Source organism: Engraulis encrasicolus, chromosome 23 (assembly GCF_034702125.1).
Source record: "Engraulis encrasicolus isolate BLACKSEA-1 chromosome 23, IST_EnEncr_1.0, whole genome shotgun sequence".
NCBI lineage: Eukaryota > Metazoa > Chordata > Actinopteri > Clupeiformes > Engraulidae > Engraulis > Engraulis encrasicolus.
In genome coordinates, this window is record NC_085879.1 from 2,658,767 (window position 1) to 2,663,766 (window position 5,000).

Genomic DNA, 5,000 nt, shown 5'->3' on the forward strand with positions numbered 1-5,000 from the left:
AATGCAAATGACATTTTCCCCGCGTTGGATTGTTTGACTGCCTGACCAGATTGAAATTGCAAATAATACCTTGCAATGCTGGCTCAATTTTCTCAATAGATAGATTTTTCCCTCCCTACACCTAAAATGTCTTCATACACTTGTCTGGCTGGCATAACAGCGGTGTAAATGGCAGGTTATTTCCAGTAACATTTTCATAAACGCTGTCTTTGTTTTTCATCATCGGGGCTTTATGGGACTGTGGAGTAGGGTTGTGTGAGTGTGAGGCTTAGAGAAGGTGAGGTGTTTATATAAAGAAACTCCACTAACGTCATACTCTTCCATTGAAACTTCTAGGCCCTCCTCTCTGGAAAAGCTTTTTTCCCGTGTTTTTATGTTTTTGTATGTTCGATTCATTAAACATTACCAGCCATTACCAGCCACATTACAGCCTTTTTTGGTCATGCTAAAATAAAAGTCCTATAATTAGAGAAACGGTTTGTTTGTAAGTCGATGAAACCAAGGTTGTTACCTAGAGGGGGGAAAGCCTTTTAATTTGCTTCTGCTGAACATATTGACTTTCAGATTACTCTCAGTGGGAATATCTAGCAATAAGATGAACGCATCCTCTGAAAAGTCACATTTTTCCCCCCTCAAATGGTTTATAAGCGTACACCCTTACAAAATATCTGTGCCAAAACAGGCAAGTCCCTGGTCTATGGCCAGATCTACACTGCACTGTTATGAAAATCTCAGGGTATGCCTCAAAAGATGGCGGTCAGTTTATCACTGAGTTGTTATTACTGCACCGCAAGGACCCTGGAGGCTGGAATAAGCTCCATTCATATTGGCTACACATATTCTCATGGCTTTAATAGGACAGATAAAAGAGCAGTTGTAGCCTTCATGGAGGACAGAGAGAGAGAGAAAGAGAGGACGTTTTATTGTGTCCTTCATAGGCCAGAAGGTATGGAGCGAAGTCAAAGACCTCATGGTTGTGGATGAGCTTGCGTTGGCGCTGGCTTGGCTGCATTAGCCCTGGCTTGGCTGGGGCTCGTTGGGTTGGTTTGGCTTGGCACTTGGAGCTTCCTGGCACAGGCGATGCAGCCCCGTTGGTTGTTGCTAAACCGCGGCTACTCTTTGATTGTCATCTGCCTTCTCAATGCGCTGCGCTAATGATGCCCTCAACAGATTGCGCATGCTAGTTTAATGAGCGCTTGGGTCGATTGTGATTAACCAGACACACACACACACACACACACACACACACACACACAGACACACACACACAGACACACAGACACACAGACACACACACACACACACACACACACACACACACACACACACACACACACACGCTCACACACACACACATGCACACACACGCACTAACTCCCAACACCCTTAACAATTTCACAGACAAGTAATTGCTTTTACAACAATTAATCATCTTTTTTAAAGGCTTCTTCATGGAGCATCTGGAAGGCTTCAAAGGTGGTGCAGAAGACAGTGTTGGTGGTGCTGGGTCTCCATTAATGATCTTAGAGATTGCCTGGCACGTGTGTGTGCGTGTGTGTGTATGTGTGTGTGTATGTGTGCGCGTGTGTGTGTGAATGTGCGTGCATGTGTGTGTGTGTGTGTGTGTGTGTGTGTCTGTGTGTGTGTCAAGGTGTCTGAATGTGCGTGCGTGTGTGTGTGAGTGTGTGTGTGCGTGAATGTGTGTGTGTGTGTGTGTGCGTGTGTGTGTGTGTGTGTGTGTGTGTGTGGTAGAGAGAGTTTGTGTGAGTCTGTGTCTGTGTTTGTAAGCATGTGTGTGAGTGTGTGTGTGAGTGTGCGTGGGTGCCATAACGAGGAAGCCCTATTAGCTCCACTAGGCCTGAGGAAAAAAACACAGGTAAAAAATAAAAAAATAAACTTTAAAAGGGGATGTTGCTCCTGCTACCTTTCAACCACGACAAAAAAAGCGCAAAAGAGAACAACAAAGTGGGCAATTAACGTGCGGGGGAAGAGAATCCCATTATGGGCGGAATTTGTTTGTGGGAAGGCAAGTACGTGACACATTTACATGACACTGGTTAAAAAAAGAAAGAAAGAATAAAATAAAAACAGGGGTAGGGCAGAAAATAACGAACAGAGAGCATAAGTGGAGAAGCGGAGGGGGGAGGCAGCATGTGCCACTTAGTGTCTTATTTATTTATTTATCTATCTATCTATTTATTTGCTTGTTTGCTTGCTTGTTTGCTAATTCATTTATTTATTTTTTAGGGTGACGGGAGAGGTGATTAAGGAGTTCCATTTGCATGTGGTGGAGGCAGGCAGGCAGGCAGGCAGGCAGCTGCCCGAGTGTTTTAAGTAAAGCAGAGGAGTAAACACAAAGACACAACAGAGGGAGAGAGGGAAGAGACAACAAGAGACAGATGGAGAAAGTGGCACTGAAGGAAAAAACAAAAAAGTTTCACTCTCTGTCTTTTGTGTGTGTGTGTGTGAGTGTGTGTGTGAGTGTGTGTGTGTGTGAGAGTGTGTGCGTGTTTGTGTGTGTGTGTGTTTGAGTGCATAGATAGGTAGAAGATTGTTTCACAAAGAAACGCATGAAAAATAGACAGAAAAAGGGACACAAGGCAGACATACATGATGAAAAATAACAAGAAACAGAATACAGAATGGGGAGGAAGTTGGAGAAAAACACATTCTGAAAGGAAAGAGAGAGAGAGAGAGAGAGAGAGAGAGAGAGAGAGAGAGAGAGAGAGAGAGAGAGAGAGAGAGAGAGAGAGAGAGAGAGAGAGAGAGAAGAGAGAGAGAGAGAGAGAGAGAGAGAGAGAGAGAGAGAGAGAGAGAGAGCAGAAGAAGAAAGCGATGGGTCTTTAACTACGCTGGCTGGCGGGTGCGCCAGAGGATGATCCAGATGACAAGGTGCGTGATTAGCACCGCCGGGTTTTAGCACAACCCCTCCTCACACACACACACACACACACACACACACACACACACACACACACACACACACACACACACACACACACACACACACACACACACACACACACACACACACACACACACACACACACACACACACACACACACACACACACACACACACACACACACACACACACACACACTGTACAGCTCTCATTATTTCACAGGGAATTAAAAACAAGCTCAGGCGGAACAAAAAAAACTGGCTTACAATAAATATATTAATAAATAAAACAACTTCTGTTCCCATCATCATCTTCTTCCTGCAGTAGCCCCATCAGGGGCAGCGGAGGAGAGAGGAGATGAGGGGAGGAAGAGAGAGAAAGACAGAGAAATTGGCTGTGCTGCCAACATCAGACGCACTCCCAAGCTGGCCACAGGCTCAGGCAAATCTCCTCCTCCTCCTTCTCTTCTCTCGTACACTTCCCTCCTCTGCTTCTTGCCTCTTCTCTCTTTTCCCCCTCACACCTCTGCTATTTTGTTGTCTTCTCATCTTTCCTTCTCCCCCACAGTACACTTTTCCTCACAGTTCCTCCCCTCTCCTCTTCTCTCCTCTCTCGTTTCTTCTCACTCACACCTGCTCAATCTTCTCATCTCATTTCCTTCCCTCTGCCCACCTTTCAGCCCCCTTTTTCCTCTCCGATCTCTATCCTTTCCTATCCCCTCCTCTCTATCCTCCTTTCCTCTCCCCATCCCTATTCCTATCCCTCTGCTCTCCTCTCCCCTCCTATCTTCTCCCCCTTTCCTTTCTTCCCACTCACACCTGCTGTACTTTGATCACCTCTCCTCTCCTCTCCTCTCCTCTCCTCTCCTCTCCTCTCCTCTCCTCTCCTCTCCTCTCCTCTCCTCTCCTCTCCTCTCCTCTCCTCTCCTCTCCCTTCATCTTCTCCTTTTCTTCCCTACTCTATCCTTTCCTCACTCCTCCTCCATGCTTCCCTTCTCTTTTTAATATGCCTCCAGCCACGGAAGGCACAATAATGTTTGCGTGTGCATGCATGAGTCCGTCACAGACATTTTTTTTGTATGACAACCTTTGAGCGGGTGGACGGATTTTGACCAGATCGCTAATACAAGTATAATATGAATTGATCGGCTTTTTGGATGCCGCCGATTTCAAGATGGGTGACTTTGAAGGTGGCTGATTTTCAGCATCACCACAGAGGCATCAGAATTGACACTTTGGTGTTGAATTCCACCTGCTTCTATTTTCCTTTACACTGCCAATCCCTCTCTTTTCATTCCTTTTCTTTTCATTCTTTTTCACTCTTTTTTTCATTTCCTCCACCACCACTCTCTGTGTGCTCCCCTCATACCCACCTCTTTTCATTTCAGACAAGTGTCTACTGTAGACCGTGTATCAACTAATTATTTTTGAGATCAACACCTTGACTGCTGACTGACACACCCTGAGTGTGTGAGTGTGTGCATTTAGAAATGGAAACTGAGAGAGAGAGAGAGAGAGAGAGAGAGAGAGAGAGAGAGAGAGAGAGAGAGAGAGAGAGAGAGAGAGAGAGAGAGAGAGAGAGAGAGAGAGAGAGAGAGAGAGAGAGAGAGAGAGAGAGAGAGAGAGATGGATGATGTGTGAGAGAGCACTTCTGGATGCAGATTAAAACAATTGAAATGAGAGGAGGAGGTGGAGGTGGCAGTGCTGTCGACTGTCGAGAACAATTACATTGCTTTCCATCACGCTCTTCTCAGCACATGGATGGCTTGGCCAATTGTTACATCTTTCCCCACATGTACTGGGCCAGGGCCGGATTAAGATGGCCAGGTGCCCCTAGGCTACAGATTGATGAGGGCCCCCCAGAAGGCAAAATTTTTGACAAATTCACATGGACAGTATCATAATAATGAGCTGAGGATATGAATTAAGAGCTAAGGACAACATATCTACCAATTGTACTGACCACAACAGATCATTTATTCATCATTGCATCTTGTCACAATTCTGCATTTTTTTCAAACCTTTAGCCAATCAGGAACCCCCTGGCATGTGGGGCCCCCTAGGCTGCAGCCATATCTCGCCTGTGCGTACATCT

General features: G+C 45.7%; 1 protein-coding gene across 1 annotated transcript in view; it reads right to left on the reverse strand.

The window, feature by feature from the left end:
* The window catches only part of LOC134440579 (teneurin-1-like), a 275,455-nt gene that overhangs the window by 106,977 nt on the left and 163,478 nt on the right, over positions 1–5,000 (reverse strand). The gene's annotated exons all lie outside the window — the stretch shown is intronic.